We start from the raw sequence: 18,352 nt of genomic DNA, 5'->3' as shown, positions 1-18,352 counted from the left end.
ATCTGAATTGAAATGAGTTAGGAAAAAAATTCTGGTTGCTAGGTGAGGACTCACATTGTCTTACTTTGAAATGGGAATATGAACCCTTGATAAAGCCTTTTTTTTTTTTTTTTAAATCACTTGGGCAACTTAAGGGACCTCCCAAATTGGTCATTCTTTTGCCCCAAACCCAAGTTCAAGTTCCTGTAGTGCTTGGAGATGACTCTTCTGGCCCAAAGTTAAAGTTAATAGAAAAGAACATTTCCAGGTTGTGATGTTAGATGCATTAATATGACATGTGGATGCTATTTTTCAAATGTAGCTATAAGATTTTACCTCTGCACTGTAACTTGTGTTACAGTTTACAATAAAAAGGAAGCCATGACCTAGATTGTTAGATGGATTTTGGTGTCAATCCTGAATAGAATCTTGGCTTTACTACATTTTAGTCTTGTGGCCATAGATAAAGATAAATTAACTTCTCTGAGTTTCTCATCAGCAAAATGAATATAATAGTAATCTCTCATGGTATTTTTGTGAGAATTAAATGAGAAAATATGTAAATGACATCTGCTTAACAGAGGTCATCTCCCCACCCCCACCTGGTTGTTCTTTTCCATTCCTCACAATATTTTAAATCTCTAACATTAAGAATTCTCACACTTTACCATTTAAAGTACTTCCTCAGGATTCTCTGGAGTCTTCCTTCTCTACTGATCTCTCATACCTTTCTTCCTTGGAGGGTCTTTTTCAGCCCCATTCTTCCCTCCTTTATCCTACATTCAATCTCAGTACTATTTAAACCTCTCACTTTGCTTTTCTCCATACCACCCCTCCCCATGACTCTCTTTCTCTTTTCTTCTCTAAAACTGAATAACTTTTTTGATCCTTAGTACTTTCATTTTCTAAGGACAATCAGGTGCATATATCTACTTGTAAAAACATTGTACATTACAAATTCTTTTCAAGGAAAAAAAATCCATTCATGTTCTCATTCAGTCCCTGCTGTATATTTACATTTTAAAAAAATGTATTTTGTAAATAGCCAAGATGAAGCTGTTTGTGGCATAGTGGTGCAATGAACAGACTGTAGGAAGAGAGAAGTTGGTTCCTGTTCTGCTCTGGTGACCCTTGGTGGGTCCATTTACTTCTCAAGGTCTCAGTTTCTTCAACTGTAAAATGAAGCCATGGGAGAGAGTATTCCTGAGGTCTCTTCAGCTCTGAAAATAGTCCAAGAGTTGGTATCTTAATAAAATGGGAATGTTCTTCCAATACAGCCTAACCTGAGGGCAGCTGACCACAATATCATTATTCAATTTTCCTCCTTGGTTCCTATGCATAAGTGCAGAAAATAAGCAGCAGATCGATCCCTGCAGGCACAGATTAGGAGTACTTTCTTCCAGGGGGATAATTACCTCTTGGCCTTCTACCACGGGGCCTGTTCATGTTTAGCCACACCGATGCCCTTGGATGGCTCCACCTGGGCTCTCTTGCTTGGTTCCCCTTATTACAGATCTATAACTGCTCTATAATGAATTTGAGAAATGGCCAAACAGGGTTGAAGTTTCAAGTTTCCCCTAGAAGAGGACAGGTCTGTTGGTCTGTGTCAGAGACAGACTCCAAATATCTCTGCAGCAAAGAGAAGCAGAGTGCTGGTCCAATCCAATGAGTTTATCAGCTTTGGAGAGGAGGAGGAGAGAAGGTCAGAAACAAACATGTTTATAAAAATGTCCCCTTTTATCCACTTCCTGATTCGGTTTGTTTTCAGAGTATTGTCAAATGCTTCCCTCGCCCCCAATGACAGTGAAGAGCCAGCAGGACAGAGGTTTCTGTGTTAAGACATGAATGTGAAGTCTCACTGTATTTTGAGTGCTTAAGGAAGAGCAAATGGGAACTTTCCAGGGAAGATGGTGGGTGTTATTAACATGGAAATATGTATGAGGATTCCTAAGTGAAGGCTTTATAGGGTGGAGTTGGAGGCTAATAAGACCCTGGCTGGGTGGGGGTGGGCAGGGTGTGGGACCGGGTGGGCATAGGGACAAAGGGTAGGGAAGAAAGCCTTCTTTTGGAGTCTGGGGACTCCGTGGGCCTGTTTAAAGGGCCTGGAATGAAGGCTGGAGGGGAGACTGAGCAAAACAGGGAGGTGCTAGAGAAACTAAAATGACTGGAGAGCTGGAGAACAGCAGGGAGGTCACTGGCCAGGGCAAGAGTGGGAACCTGCAACTAGAGGTAGAAAATACTAGGAGTTACTATTTTTTTAAAGTAATTCCTAAAGGTAAGGGCCACACTGGGAAGGGCCTGGGATTGAAAGGAAAGTGGCCTCTAGGAGTCCCAGAGAGTGCTCTCAGCTTTGAACCTGTGCCAAGCCCATCACTGTACTGGTCAGCTTGGCTCTCTTACCTCCAGGCCTCTAACCTCTGCAGCTGAGGCCATAGCTGCCTGGTCTGCCCAAGGCTGTGCAGCCAACCTTGCTTCTACAAAGAAACTAGAGCTGAGAGTTCCAGTCTATTGCCATCATGGTGACCTGGTTTCTCTTTCTACTGGGCCTGATCTGACTTGTAACTGGCCTTTTGCCTTATTTCCTTCTGACTAAGCCTCTGTCTTGGGTTCTAGGAGCTGCCTCTTTTTCTTGTAATAATATTGCTAACATTTGACTGAGTACCAGCTGCTGTGCTAGTCCTCACACTTACTCTCTCATGTAACCCAGTGAGAGAGGTAATACTGCTCCCGCTATGCAGATGAAAGAACTGAGGCTTAGGGAGCTTTGTTTGTTTTTTGTTTTGTTTTGTTTTGTTTTGCTTGTCCCAAATCATGGATCAGAGCTAGGGTTCAATCCAGGCAGTTTACCACCAGAGCCCAGCTGTATACCCACCGCTCTGCCCTCCTTCTATGTGCAGTCTCTGCTTGGCTTTGTCTGCCACTCTGCTCGTACCGGGATGGCCTCCTGTGTGTTCTCCCTGTTGAACACCTCGGCCTCGTTTGCCTCGATACCCGGCGCAGTGGTCTGCCTGCCCTCTCGGTCTTGACTGTTTCATGTTTATTGGTCCTGCTGCTCATAGAAAACCCTGCTTGTGGCCCCTGAGATCCCCTAAGAGCCACGACTGAATAGGATTCTTTCTGACTGGGCTTACTCTTCAGTAAATTCTAACTGTGCTAGTGTAGTCAGAGCAGACAGACTGGAAGCAGAGTTCGGCCAGAGGAGGTGAGTACTCGGGGTGTGAAGTTGGCTGGAGGGCGGGATCAAGCCTTCAGCAGCCCCAGCTAGAAATGGGTGGTGCAAGTTTGACTTCTAGATGAGCTGGGGAAGGACCTCTTCTCTTTTCTGGTGAATTGGAGTTAGTTACAGATTCAGTGGCGAGGCTTGAAGGATTCTGCCCTTTATTTGAGTGTGGCCTACCTTGGAGCATGGTGCTATACTCTGATGTCCAGCTTTGGTTAGGGCAGACCTAGCCAACCTCTCTATCCATCACAGTCACTTGCAGAACTCCTGAAAACCGCTGAAATCTGTATTCTATCCCCAGAAATTCAGCTTCAGATGGTCTAGGGTGACCTCCAGGCATCCACAGTTTTCCAATAAAGTGATGCAGGGGATTCTAATGCACAGCCAGGGTTGCTAATTACTCATGTGCTGGGTGGTTCTTGGGCTGAGGGTATCACCAGTGAATAGAGCAAAGCAGCATGGCTTGGGAAAGAAAGACGTCTTTAATCTTGCTTTTCATTGTGAAACCTAGATATTATGTAATGTAAATCTGATCAAAGAAGGAGGGCCAAACAGGCTTCTTAAATTGTCCAGCTCAGGAGCAGGGTGATGGAGGGAAAAGTTGTCAATTCTATACTAATGTGGTCCCTAGTTGCCCTGAAATCTTGGACTACTATTCAAAGAACTGCCCCAAAGTGTTAAACTCAAAGTAAATCAAAATTGCAAAGGCAGAAATGCCAAAGGACAGCCTGAGAAAAGGCCAAGTAAAGGCATGGATCATTATTTAAAATGTTGTCTTCGCATGATGGCTGTGATGATCCACATTTGATGCAAAAGCAAAACAAACAAAAAACAAACAAACAAAACACCCCAAAACAAATATATTTTAAACAAGATTTAAGACACACTGATGAGGTCAAGGGTTTTCTTAGCAGAAAAGATGTCTGTGATGTTTACTTGGTTTTGCTCAGATCTTTAACATTTTCACTTCCTGTTTCTTAGCTTTTATTTTTAAGTCTGTGAGCTTAGAAGGGTCAACTTTAGGTTAAGTGGTATATTTTTTATCAAAGTTTTGAAATAAAGCTAACTTCTATGATTAAAAAGATAGTAAATTTCTGATCACTAGGGTTTTCGTGTCAGACAAGGGGCCTCTGGCTATCCAGAGCTCTGTGGCTATCAAGGCAGGAGTGTGTGCTGCTTTATCTTTTGGACTTCATCTTTAATTGAGGGGGTTGGAATGGGTGGCCTATAATCACAAAATAAAGGCTGACAACTCTTGAGCACTTACTGTATGCCAGACACCATGCTAAATTCTTTACATGGATTATTTCATTTATTTCTCACAATGACTCTAGGATGTAAGTACTATTATTATCACTGCCTCTGTTTTAGAGATTAGGAACTGAGGCTTAGAGAGGTTAAGTAACTTTCTGAAGGTCACACAGCTGGTAAGTACTAGAGCTGAGATTCTGAGGCCAGACCCACATTTATAATCACTATGCTTATTATTATCTCCCTAAACAACTTATCACCACTTTGTAAAATGAGTTTTGCAAAGCCAGCCCTCTGTGAGCCTGTTTCCTCCTAGGCAGAATGCCTCTTCATTGGAGCTGTGAGATGAATGTCTACAACTGGTCGTGATGGGTCAACAGGTGAAGCTTATTCCAAGTGTAAATAACTGCATAAGAGAGACTAAGGTGAGCTTTTCTTGAGAACAGGAGTGTAAGACTGTGAGCTGGAATGAACACTACAAAATGTAACCAATTTATTTTAATTAAGAGCAATTTGCTAGTACACCCATGTTCATAGCAGCATTATTCACAGTAGCCAAGAGGTAGAAGCAACCCAAGTGTCCATCGACAGATGAATGGAAAAACAAAGTATGGTATATATTCAGTCAATGGAATGTTATTCAGTCATAAAAAGGAAGGAAATTCTAACATGCTACAACATGGATAAACTTTGAAGGTGTTATGGTACGTGAAACACGCCAGTCACAAAAAGACAAATATTGCATAATTCCACTTGTCTGAGGCATCTAAAGTGGTCAGTTATAGAAACAGAAAGTAGAATGGTGGTTGCCCAGGACCGGGGGAGGGGGAAATGGGAAGTTGTGGTTTAATGGGTACAAAGTTTCAGTTTTACAAGATGAAAAATTTCTGGAATTGGTTACACAACGATGTGAATATATTTAACAATGCTGAACTGTGGACTTAAAAGTTGTTAAGATGGTAAATTTTATGTATATTTTACCACAACAAATAAACAAATATGTAACATTCCCCAATAACAATCAGTGTACTGAAAATAGGTCTTAAACCAAAATAACATTACTGTCGCAGAACTCTTAAAAAAAAATGATTACTATGTCTCGTTATGTGAAGAATTGCAGGCATAGATTTTGTTTTTTCTTGAATGTTAACTTATGACTGAGTTTATGGTGCATCTATAGGGCCTAAAGGGGGTGATAATTGTACCTACAACATAGGGAATATAGAATGCACTTCAGACAGTTAACATAGTAATCGCACAATAAATCTTAATTATTATTATTGCTATTGCTCTCTTGAAAAATAAAATACTTAGAGAAATGCAAAAAAGGAACAATTTTCTAGTTATTATGAGAAATACATAGTTTTTCCAAAATAATGACATCTAATGGTGAACAACCACCCACCAGACCTCTTTCAGCTCTAAACCCCTGCAAACCTGAGATTATTATGCAATTACTATACCACTGACTGCATGGCATGTTTCTGAGGGACTCTGGCTTTTTCATTACCTCTCACACAGGCAGAAGGGGAGTCTTTACAATGTCTGCACAAGGCAGTATCCCATATTGATTCTAGAGCAACTGGAGACATGAAGGTTTTTCAGGCTGGGTTTTGTCAGCGATTAGCTTTCTGTGGAGAAGGCAGTGCATTCAGCACCTGGGCTGTTCTGGTTCTTACTGGCTGGGGCACAGTGCACAGCCCAACAAGTCTGAGCAATTCACTTTTCTCATCTGTGAACAGACAGGGTTGGACTAGGTGAACACTGTGTCTCTTCTCACCTGTCCCTGCTCCTTCTATATACATACTCTCAAGGGTTTTGGGGGACTGTCATCGTAGTGTCTTAAGTACGCCCATAAGCTCACATAACTAGAAAGCGGTTGTTTTTAGAAATTTTTACTTGGGTGAAGAGAGCTTATCAATTATGCATAAAGTCTTGTCTGAACTGGATTAAAAAAAGCAAATGATAATATGAGGACCAAAACAATCTTTCTGGAATAATTTAATACAGAATTATGCAACACCTTCTGTATAGACTAGTGAGTAGAATGAGCCTTCCCAGATAAATAGCCACTTCCCACCCTGGTAAATCATGGCATGGGGGAACTGTCCCATGGTTGTGTCTCCTCATTCCTGCAAGGGCAGTAGCTCCTTCTGGAATGTATGCATTAATGGGCTTCATTCAGGGCTAATGAATTCAGGCTTAATTGAGTGTAAGACTGTTGAAATTTTCTGTGTGATTTAAAAGTCACTGAATAATAGATTGGGAGGGAGCTATAAGAACCTGCCTAGTTAATCAACCCACAAAGGCGGGATGTTCAAACTTAGTTTCCTCAAAAGCAAACTCGAGAGAAGATCTCAGGTGCAAGTTGTTGATTTGGGAAATGAACGAGAGAGTGGGGAGAGAGTGGCAGGAAGGAGAAAAAGCTAACACAAGGGTATATTATTGTGGCTGCTACTGGTGGCAACGGGAACCTGATGACACTGGGATTCTGAGAAGCATATGGGGTGTCTCCAGGATTGTCCTTTGGAAAGCATTTCTCCAGGTTCCCGTGCCCCACTGGTTGAGGACTTCTAAGCTGGAACATGGCTGGGTGGGCTCCTGCACTTTCAGAGACCCTGAAGCAGGAAAGCAGAAAGTTGGCCTGAGATTCATGGAACTTTCTGCCAAAACACGGTTGACATCAGAAGTGGGCTGAGGGGATGTGATATGGGCACCAACAAGTCACCAGTCATCTTTTCTACTCTTTGTTCTTGTGGCTCAGGCAGGAAAGACAGTGTGGTACAGTGGTTAAGCCCGTGTGTCTGTATCAGAGGGTCTGCGTTGAATCCTGATCCCACTGAGTTTACCAGGTATGTGTTCTTGAGCAAGGTACTTAATCTCCCTAAGCCTTTGCTTCCTCATCTGTGAAACGAGGCTACTGAACTCTTTCTCGAAACATTGTGGGGATGGGTGATATTATCCAAGTAGAGTACTTAGCAGCCAGGTCTGACTTTCCCAGAGCCCCACAGTAACTTAGAATGAGTTAATTAAAAAAAAAAACAAACTTGGGTAAGCTTTTTTGTCAAAATCCCAAATAAGCTCAGAGTGATATGTTACTCCTGGAAGGAATTAATGATTTTATCAGATGACATGGAAGTAATGCTTTTCACCCACTCATCTAGGATGGATTTGGTGGATTCTATAAAAGAATGAAACAGATGACTTTTTTAAAAAAAATAGATTTCATTCTAACCTTCCTCAGGAGTCTGCCTGTTTTCACTGTTGATGACATTTCTTTGAGAAACTATATCCCAATGAGCCACAGGACATAAAGAGCTGTCTTGGAGCTACAGCCTCCGGCCCCTTCAGTCTCACCTCCAAAATCGTTCTGTGAAGAGGTGTCTACACCTTAGGGAGATGTAGGGATGCCCCTAGCCTTTTCTATTAGATTTTTTTGGTTTTGTTCATTGTGCAATAACCATTTTCCTGCCCTGGTGGGGGAAAGTGAATCTGGACGAGGCTGTGTCTCTATGGCCATAAACCCCTTGTAGACACAACACAGACGTGGCCCCAGGAAGCCAGTGATTGATGTGAAAAGCCCAAATTAAATTTTGAGCCTGGAGTTTAACCATTTTTCCTACATTAGGAGTTTTCATAATGGGAATTAGTTATGAGGTGTTTTATTAATTAATGACCATTTTTGCATTATGAAACTACCTTTGGTTACGAGGGGTGACTGAGGGACTAGGACCCCAAGGAGGGGAGAAGAGCTATGGCCCTGCAAAGCCTGGGGCGATGCTGCTATGTGTCTCCTTGCTGAGCTGTTCTGCAGTTCGGTATTTATTCTACTTTGTGCTTTGGTTTAAGATGAGGGGCTCGACAAACAGAATCACAAAATAAAAGCCAAAATACGTGGAGAAGACCGTGAAATTCTGAGCATGTGGAATGAAACATTTGGGTGTGTTGTGCAATTTTGATCAGTGGATATATACTTTTTGATATGATAATAACATTTATTTATAACTGTGAAATTCCTCCACTGTTGGTTATCGTGACTGAATCGTTAACCCTACCTCAAAACCTTCCCCTTCCACAAAAACAAGTATTTTAATAGCACAATTTTTGACAAACCAGGTTATTTTTTAGGAATCTACATATCGCATTATAGTAGAACAAACAGTACTCTTGAAAGCTTGGAGAGTCTAACTCCAAATTAATATGAAAGCTTCAATCCCTCTCTGTTTCATTTGTTGTTCATGGTGATCCTGCCTGTGTTTATCACCCAGGGATGAACTCTGTTACCATCATGGTATGTTAAGGTTTAGTGGTGACTTGATCTGTATTCTAGCATTGAGAACCATTGTTTTCCATAAAATGTGCACTCACTGATTTGGATGTGATTTTAGTTTCTGTCCACTGTCTGCTTTTAAAGCAAAACCGAATGAGAAGGCACTAAAGTAACACAGGTAGGGGGAGCCACGGCTGCTACGATGAGTAGTGCTATCAGAGGATTTGTTTCTGGTGAGGATCTTGAGGTATGGAGGGGAAGGCTGCATGGAGTGAAGGTGCCACTGGGGAAGGTTTGAGCACCTACTATGAGCTCAGCACTGTGGTAGGGGGTGGATAGGAATGCACAAGAGGCCTGTCTTCCATGACCTTTGAATCTGGGTAGGGAAACAAACTACACGTGTTTGGGGAGTGGTTAAGCCCCTACTCAGCATTCTGTGGAACTGAGTCCAAATGAGTGATGCATGGCTAGTGCCCTAGGAATTCAAAGACAGGAGGCTCTCACTGTGAGATACTGGGCCGGAGCAGCCCTGGGAGGAATGCGGAGAGTACAGTTAGGCACAGACTGGAGGACCAGAGGGCAAATTCCCTGAGTTGTTTTTTTTTTTGATTGTTTAAAAGGATAAATTTATTAATGTCTTAAAAAGTTTTTTTAATTGAAGTGTAGTTAATTTACAATGTTAGTTTCAGGTGAACAGCAAAGTAATTCAGATATATATATAGACACACACATATATTTTTAGATTCTTTTCCATTATAGGATTTTACAAGAAATTGAATAGAGTTCCCTGTGCTATATAGTAGGTCCTTGTTGTTTATCTATTTTATATATAGTAGTAGGTATCTGTTAATTCCAAACTCCTAATTTATCCCTCCTCCTCCTCCTCCCTGAGAATTATTTTTAAAGAAATAACATTGTCTGGAATTTTAACTAAATGAGTTCATCCCACTGAAGGTGTACTCCAGAAGGCAAACCAAATCCTTGGGCATAGGGTCATTTCAAAGAAAAAAAAAAAATCACCCTTCTTGTTTTGCTTTATCTGCTACTGGCATAATACCAGCATGACACATAGAGGATTTTGACTTCTTCAGATGTTTTTGGTTACATTGGTCTTCTACTGATAAGGTGGGAGGGAGACTGGACATACTGCCTTTCTTCTGACAAAAGCATTTTTTCCCATGGCCAGTTCTCCATGAAATGACACTTCTTTCTTGTTTATCCATAGCTGGAAAACTCCTACTTGCATATTCTTTGAGAATGATAGCAAGTTTATTTGGAGGGACGTTTTTCATGGCCTAAAAATTCTATCCCTTTATTTGGATTTTCTTATGTAATATTTTTCTTTTGTTGCCTGTGTTTTTACTTGTTCTTCCCTTCTGTACTTTTGCTCTGCTTGGTAGGATTGGCTATCTTGGACTTTTGGCTCCTTATACATTTCCATTTTTAGGAGAATTATCTTGGAATTCTTCATGTATGTGACATAACTTCAGTTTTCTACTTTAACCTTATCAAATTGAAAATTTCTGGTCCAGTGCAAAGTGGTACAGCCACTTTGGAAGACAGTTTGAATGGTTTCTTTAAAAGCTAAACTTGCTCTTACTATACGATTTAGCATCTGTGTTCCTTGGCATTTACTCCAAAATTTGAAAACATATGTCCAAACAAAACTCTGCATATGGATGTTTATAGCAGCTTTATTCGTAACTGCCAAAACTTAGAATCAACCAAGATGTCCTTCAGTAGGTGAATGACCAAATAAACAGACAATAGAATATTAGTCTATGGTTTGCTAAAACGAAATGAGCTATCAAGCCACAAAAAGACATGGAAGAAACTGAAATGCGTATAGCTAGGTGAAAGGAGCCAATTTGAAAAAGGCTATGTACTATATGATTCCACCTACATAACATTCTGGAAAAGGCAAGAATATGGAGACAGTAAAAAGATGAATGGTTGTTAGGGGTTGAAGGAAGGGGAGGAGGGATAAATGGGCAGAGCACAGAGGATTTTTAGGGCAGTGAAAATGCTCTGTATGGTACTATAATGATGGATACATGCCATTACACATTTGTCTAAACCTACAGAATGTACAACATTAAGAGTGAACCCTAACATGAACCATGAGCTTTGAGTGATAATGATGCATCAGCAGAGGTTCAACAGTTGTAGCAAATGTATCACTCTGCTGGAGGATGTTGATAATGGGGAGGCTATGCATTTGTGGGGACAAGGAGCATTCAGAAATCTCTGTATCTTCCTCTCAATTTTGCCGTGAGCCTGAAACTGCTGCTGATGCAAGAAAAAAGGCTTTAAATATGAAAAAAAAAAATCCAAGAATACCACCACTGACTTGGAGAAATGTAGTAAATGGACCCCTGCATAAGATTTGAAAATCACATTATTATTCATATCTGTATGCGATGCCTTCCCTAAATGTCTCGTAGAATTTCTTAACTCACAATTTGACTTTCTAAAATAGTTTAGGCTAAATGTATTCTCAGTAACTATTTTTTTTAAAAAAAATTTGGGGGGAGGTAGTCACATTTATTCATTTATTTATTTTTATAGGGGGTACTGGGGATTGAAGCGCTGCCACTTGAGCTATACCCTCCCCTCAGCAACTATTATTTTAAAAGGAAGGGGATAATAAAGATTTTTTTTTAAATGCCATTATAAAAGCAGTACATTCTGTGAAGCTCAAGGAGTAGCAGTTCAGGAAGAGACCCCTGGAGTGGCAAGCCTACAACTCACACTGTCCCTTCCACTGTTTATTGGAAGGATGCTTGAAGAGTGTATATATAGAAACATTTAATATTTGTAGTTAATACACTTCATTTTGGTTTCAGATACCTACAAAATGCAAAGTATAGTAGGTTTTAGGGTATAGATTAAATATTAGATATTGTCTATCTAGGACTGGCAAGCCTGGTAGACCCAAAAGAGGGTGCAGGTACAAGTGGGCACGTGTATCTATCTGTGAGTGCACGTACAGTATGTGCATCTGTCCAGTGGGCTCAGAGGGGGAACTTGCTGGTTTTACATTTTATGTAAATGGAATAATTCTATGTTTTCCTCTGTATCTTGCCTTTTTTATACATCATTGTGTCTGCAAGTTTCATCCATCTTGTGGCACAAACCTCTGGTTTATTAATTTGTGCTGCTGTGTAGTTTCCCAATGTATGAATTCACCACAATGTATCAGTCCCTTGTACTAAGGATGGACAATTGGGTTGCTTCTGGTTTGAAGCCATTATAGACAACAGTGCTGTGAACATTCATATATGTGCAGTCTGGGGCACATAGGTACAAATTTCTCCAGGATACACATCTAGGAGCAGAATTACTGGTCAACGTGTATGCAGGTCTCAAACTGTTCTCCAATGTGGTTATAGTAACTCTTTTCTCTCCTAAATAAACCTGATGCCTAAGGCCAGGGAATAAAGTAGAGCAGAGTTCTGGTTGAAGCAGGGATGGCAGTCCCAGGGTTGGCTTTCTCTGTGTTGCTCTGTTGGTGCTTTCTTGTGGGTCTAACACACCTTGTTCTCCAACATTCTATTTGCTTCTGTATTCTCTCTGTTGCTTTGAAAGACAATAAATTCCAGTGATTTCCCATTCCAAGGGCAAGGAGAGATCCTGACCTTCTGACCCCCCCCAAACAGTGTCTCTACTCAGGGTTAATCTAATTTGAAAAACCAAGATTCTACTTTTAAAATAGGAAATTCCTATTCCATAAACAACTAGAAGATTTTAAAACAATGCACAAGCTACTCCTCTTTCCATGGAGAAATGGCTGATATGTCCTTATTTTGATCCTGAATTAGCTTGACTTGGGTCTTGGTTGGAAGCAGAAAAATTATACCCAACGGTTATGGAAGAGAATAGCTAAAAGCAATTGGATTAAAATAATCGAGCAGGTTAAACCCAAAAGGGATGAATCAAAATATTGGAGGTGGAGGTAGAAGGAGTATATTTGTATGGCATCTGAAGTACTTGGATGTTGACTGTCTGGTAGTCAGGAAACCATGGTGGTGGTTTAAAGTTTACAGGGAATTCATGCTGTCGGGAGCTATTATCCCTACCAAAATGGCAGAACATCGAAATGGAGACTTTCCCCAATACTGTCCTTTGCCAAAAACATAACACTAAAGCAGGACTGAGGCTGGAACAGTCCAGGCAGTAGACAGGCCAATGCATGTAATGCATATCATTAAAAATAGTTAGCACAAAGAAATGGTTGTTATTGTGTTTCATCCAAGTCGGACTCAGTAGCTAATTAAGTATAAGCTCCTTCTTCTTTTTCTTCTTTTTTCCATGGCCATATGCAGTTTTTGAATTCTTACAACACAAACTGTTTTAAAGAAGAAGTTAAATACAGAATGCATTGAATTTGGTAGAGAAAGTTTAAAGGTCTGCATTTTCCCACCAAAGCTATTTAATATCAGCTGCAGAGTGGGTGTGTGTGTGTGTGGAAAGGTTGTGACCTCCCTTATTTTTACAACCATTGCCATGATTTCATAATACTGGCAGCAGTCACCCAGAGTGAAATAGACTTTATTACAGTAATTATATGCCAGAATGTGGGTATTAAAACAGAAAAACTGTTCTACTGATAATAAATGCCAAGGGAAAAATGACTTTACCCAACAACTAGCCCTTCATCAGTGTTTTTAATATATTAATGGCCTCAATGAAGATGAAGATGTGTCCATGGGGTAGAGGTTCAGACTCCATATAGCTTTTCTGCCTTATTTGCAGAACGGTAAGTAGGGCAATTGAAGGATAGAGGCATGTTTTAGCAAGTTAAGTTTATTTTTCTCCATGGCATAAAGTCAGATATATTTTCACTTCAGCAGATACAGCTATTGTTTTTGCAGATAGATTAATTATGACCATAACTGAGTTAGTCTATTGTTTCTGGATCACTTCATTGCTTTTCCCTGGTATGTTTTGGTGGGTTTCTGAGTGCTGGGAGAAGTAATGCGGCATGAGAATTTTATCCTGAAATCTGGTAGTTTTCTGACTATTAAAAAGAAAAAACTCAAATAAGGACAATAAAAGGTCTGAATAAGTACCAGAAGGTGTAACTTTTTGAAAATTGCCATATCTGAACTATAGGCTTGTGGCTACTAAATTAAACTCTTCAAACAGTAATTGTGGGGTTTGTCAATACATCTCTGAATGAATACATCTCTGGTCTAAATGGGGAAAGTCTACATCAGGAAAACATTTAATTCACTCTGCAGTTGAATTTAGTGAAAGTTTGATTAATCCTAAGGAATGCTAAAATTATAGTACTTTTAATCTTTGATTTCAGTGGACTCTGAAATGGGCAGTTGGACCTTTCTCCTAAGTGTCCTAATAGCTGGGATAGAAAAAACAAAATACATGCAGAAAACCCCAGTAGCAAAAATCAGAACACAATACGGGTTCCCAGTCTCCATAATATAAAATTCTAAAGTTCAACTTGGATTTTTGGCCAGTTGCTCAAACTATACACTCTATTGGAAGGTGACCTCTACTCTTCTCAGAATACTGTTTACTTCTGCTTTCAGTTGGTACTTAACAGATGCTTGGGGATAATACAGATGACTTACAGTTTGGGGCTGCTCTAGCCTTCTGCTTGGCCACATGGAAGGATTTTGGTTCAGAATCTCCCGAAATGATTGTTGACAGTGACCTGGGGCAGTGTCTCAGAGAAGCCCTGTGCTGAGAGGCATCGATCACTGACTCAGAACAGCCTTAGGTGCTTGCCACTCCCACTGAGTTTCATTGCTCAAAATCCAGACCAGTCCTCAGAACATGACACTGATTCCTCTTCTGTGTTTTCTCTGTTTTCTGCAGTGGGTTTGTCTTGAACAATGAGCCATTCATAGGCACCCAGGGATCTGCCCAGGACCAGGGAGACGGCTGCAGGCCCTGCAGGCAGCTGGCCATGCTCCAGTCCAGATATTCTTGGGAACGTGGTATTATTTGAATCAAAGGGAAATAAATCTTTTGCAAATGTTAATACAAATGACTGTGGGAAGGTCTTGGTGCTAAAAGAGAAGCTGAAAATTTTGGGTGCCTACCGAGTTATTTTTTGGCAGGGAATGATTCTAGGTTGCTATGGGAACAATGAAGACAACATAATAGTCATATTTTTAATGGTTGCTCTTACTGTGTCATCTTCAACTGCCCTAGGTTGAAAAAACTTCTGTTAGAATCATTTTGACTACTCTTGTGTCAAGTTTTGATTCTTTTCCTCTTGTTCTGACATTTGCAAACATCTCTCTCTAAATCAGTTCATGGCTCCAGCTGTACTATATTTTCTTTGAGCAGGAAGGAGCCATTGCTTTTGAAGTTTATACTATTCATTATATGCTTTCTGTGCTATAGGTTTAAATCACAATAGGGACACCCCGAGGATCTGAAATTCTGCGCACGTTTCTGACGGAATGGAGAGGGAAACTGCGGTGTGGGGTAAAGGCCAGCTGACCTGGTCCAAGTCCCCCCTTAGCCACATCAAGTTGTGCCACTTCATGGTGATTAGTGAACATCCCTGGACTAGGTTTCTGCATTTGTAAACTGTGGCTAATTATACCACCACTGAGGTGTTTTGTGTCCTACAGAAAATGTACGTGAACTCCTATTACAGGGATCATGAATACCTGGCAAATGTGATGCCAATTCCTCATTCTATGTCCATGGCAGAAATTACAACTCAATCCTTTTCCTGAAGCTAAGAGGCAGCCTCAGACTTCCTCTCAACACAATGCTTCAGGTGGCCACTACCAAGCCAACAGAGTTGGCATGTGAGATTTGCCAAAGGATTGATTGATTGACACTCAAAAGGAGGTAGTTCTTAATTATTACTATTCTTCTATCGTTATTATTAATAGGAGGCTGCAGATGTGACAGAGGTAGACACAGGCAGGTACTTTTTGCTTTTCTCATTATAATTCAGCTTGTATAGAGAACCAGCAGCACTGGTTACAGCTGATCACTCACCTAACTTGGGAATACTGGTCTCTGATCTTTGTATCTCTCTCAGTCCCTCCCTCCACCTTCTTTGCTGGTTCCTTGTCATCTTGCTGACCTCCAAACACTGGAGTCTCAAGGCCCCTCTTTTATTTTTAATCTACCTTCACTATGATCTCATTTGATCTCATGGCTTTCAATATCTTCCATATGCTAATACCACCAATATTTGTAACTCCAGGCTGGATTTCAGTGCTGAACTCTGAGTTCAACTGCATCCTTGAGACACATCTCTAACAGGATGTATCTGTAATAGGATGTATCTATTAGTTGGATATCTAATAGGCATCTCCAGCCTAACAAGGTTAGGGTCGAACTCCTGGTTCATAACCCTCTCCCCTGCAAACCAAACCTACTCCTCTCATAGTCATTCTCATTTTAACAAATGGCAGTTCTTCCCAAGAGTTGCTAAAGTGGGAAAGCTTGAAGTCACAGATTCTTCTCTTTTCCTCATATCCCACATCCAATCCACCAAGAATGCCTGTGGTTCTACCTCCAAGAATCTTACTACTTCTTACCCCCTCTACCACTACCATCAAAGTCCAAGCCACCATCACCTCTCACCTGGATTATTGTAATAGCCAATAACAGGCTACAATTGTTTTTCAGTACATAAGCAGTGTGATTCTTTCCAGTGGAAATCAGATCATATCTTCTCTTCCACACATTCCAATGCCTTTCCCTCTCACCTTGAGTACAAGTCAGAGTCCCTCCATTGCCCTATAAGGCCCCACACAACTGGCCTCAACTGCCTTTCAGACATCATCTCTTTCCACTGTCCCCTCCCTGGCCTTCTTGCTGTTTCAAGTGTACACCACTCCCACTTTAGGCCTTTGTACTTGCTCGCTCTCTGCTGGGAAGTACTTCCTCCAGATATACACAAAGCTTGTCTCTCATTTCTTTCATTTCCATTTATCAACAAGGCCATCTTAAATATAATACTTAACAACCAACCTTCCTACCTCTTCAACCGGCACCTGCTGCCCTGCCTCCCCTGCTTCCTTTTTCTCCATGACACTCATCAACATCTAGCATATTATGGCTTTACTTGTTTGTTTATTAGAATGTAACATCCAACAGGGCAGGAACTTTGTTCCCTGCTCTATCTTCAGCACCTGGAAAGTTCTGGGCACTTAGTAATCAATTTTTGCCAAACTATTAAATAAATGAAACAAATAGCTCTAAAGCTTGAGTCTTTCTTGATTTATTATTGGAATAGTTCTATGGACCACATAGAATTTATATAACTTCCTACATTTGATTAATTTTAAGCAATTTTATTATCTCAGTATATTTACTACTAAAAGCAGAAGATCAATACAACCACTATAACCACAAGTAAAAATATCTTTGTTTACTGTAGCATAATTCATTGATTTTGGGCAATAGAGACAGAATACAACATGGGAAAATGCTGAATGCTCCTAGTTGACCTCCTTGAGGCCGGCCAAATTTGGGTGGTTACAAAACACAGATAGATACTTTAAATTGCTTGGATGCTACCTGGCCATGTTTGCACTGGGCTGGGCTTAACTGGTGGCTCTTGAATTTCTATAAGGGAGTGCCAGTCTAGCTAGAAAGGAGAAGTGGGTCTTCAAACCTTATTGATGTGGTTATAAGATTATGTGAAAAATATCGGGTCCATCTCATAGAATGAAAGAGTGGTGAAGTCTGCTGGATGGGGTTTGGTACAGGGATGGAAGGTACCAAAACTCTCTCTGAGAAGCACAAACATGTGGGATTTAGAACCAAGTACCTACATGACTTCAAGGTAGTCATTTAATTTCTTTGGGCCTCAGTTTCCTCATCAATAAAGTGAGGAACTTAGAATACAGTATTTATAAAGTTAATTCCAACCCTATCTTTGGGTGGTACTATGAAAGCTTTTAGATTCGGGATCAGATGTAGCTTCCATTTAACTTGGAAATCTCTCTGAGGTTCAGCTTCTTTTCCTGTAAAGTGAAGAAGTTTGGTTAAAACAGACTCTAAGGTTTTTCTCAAGTCTAAAATCCTTTGCTTCCATTGTGCTTTTGAAGTTTTTTCCCTTGCTCTGGTGAAATTAAACCTCTTTTTTTTTTTCTTTTTTCTTTTTTGGTTTCTTTGAGATTGGGGTCACACACACAAAATGTGAGGCTCTGATACACATTTGTAACTGAAGCGTACATGCTTCGCTGTTGGTGAACACTAACTCTGCCCTGGGGCAGAGTATGAAGAAGAGGTGTATCTTTGTAGTTTGTTTTATCCTTTAAACTTGACAGTAAGAGGACAGAAAATGGTGAGTAAAAAGAAAAAGCTAAAATCTGTCTTTATCCTCAATTCTGGACAATTGACACTGGAAACTGCAGCATTTTAAAACTGTGTGTTTCCACTCCACTTACTTGTCTTCATTTTAGGGCATGTAGGTGAATGGCCCTGGCCTGGAGCACTGCAGTCAGCTGAGCTACAAACAGGGCCTGGCACACCTGTGTCTTTCCTCTGTGCCTCAGTTTCCACAGGTACAGAGAAACAGAGAAAATGGCAACTACTATCTCCTTTTAGCACTGTCTTTGATTTCCTGATAAAAGCCTTCACAATAGGGAAGTTAGTTTTTGACAAATGTATTGTGGGTGGGAGAT

The 18,352-nt window shown here is 40.6% G+C and overlaps 1 protein-coding gene across 1 annotated transcript in view; it reads left to right on the top strand.

Annotated features, from left to right (window-relative positions):
* Positions 1–18,352, top strand: part of ANKRD55 (ankyrin repeat domain 55) — a 661,295-nt gene that overhangs the window by 198,933 nt on the left and 444,010 nt on the right. The gene's annotated exons all lie outside the window — the stretch shown is intronic.

This window comes from Camelus ferus, chromosome 3 (genome assembly GCF_009834535.1).
Source record: "Camelus ferus isolate YT-003-E chromosome 3, BCGSAC_Cfer_1.0, whole genome shotgun sequence".
Lineage (NCBI taxonomy): Eukaryota > Metazoa > Chordata > Mammalia > Artiodactyla > Camelidae > Camelus > Camelus ferus.
The sequence above is the reverse complement of the archived record's forward strand: the minus strand, read 5'-3'. Positions and strand labels throughout refer to the sequence as shown.